Source organism: Austrofundulus limnaeus, unplaced genomic scaffold, assembly GCF_001266775.1.
Source record: "Austrofundulus limnaeus strain Quisiro unplaced genomic scaffold, Austrofundulus_limnaeus-1.0 Scaffold1901, whole genome shotgun sequence".
Taxonomy (NCBI): Eukaryota; Metazoa; Chordata; class Actinopteri; order Cyprinodontiformes; family Rivulidae; genus Austrofundulus; species Austrofundulus limnaeus.
Genome location: NW_013954303.1, coordinates 34,810 through 35,145, shown reverse-complemented (window position 1 = coordinate 35,145; position 336 = coordinate 34,810).

Genomic DNA, 336 nt, shown 5'->3' with positions numbered 1-336 from the left:
TGTGTGTGTGTGTGTGTGGTCAGAAGGACCCCACCATTGAACAGGCTGGGGAGTGTGTGGTGTCAGGAATGGAGTGTGTGTGGGAAGGGGTCCATCTGACCCTGTAAAGGCATAGTTATATTCAGAGCATAAAAACCTTTACCTTCAGTCATTCTGTAACATTTGGAGCAATAAAAACAAGTCCAACTGGTAACGGGAAATGCTCATGTTCACATGTAATGTTCCTAAGTGAACAGCAGGGGGCAGCAACTCCTCGTGGTGAACAATTTGTCATCACTTTGCTCTACCAGCCGCACGTTGCTAGTTCAATCCCTGCTCCATCCATCTCAGCTGTTG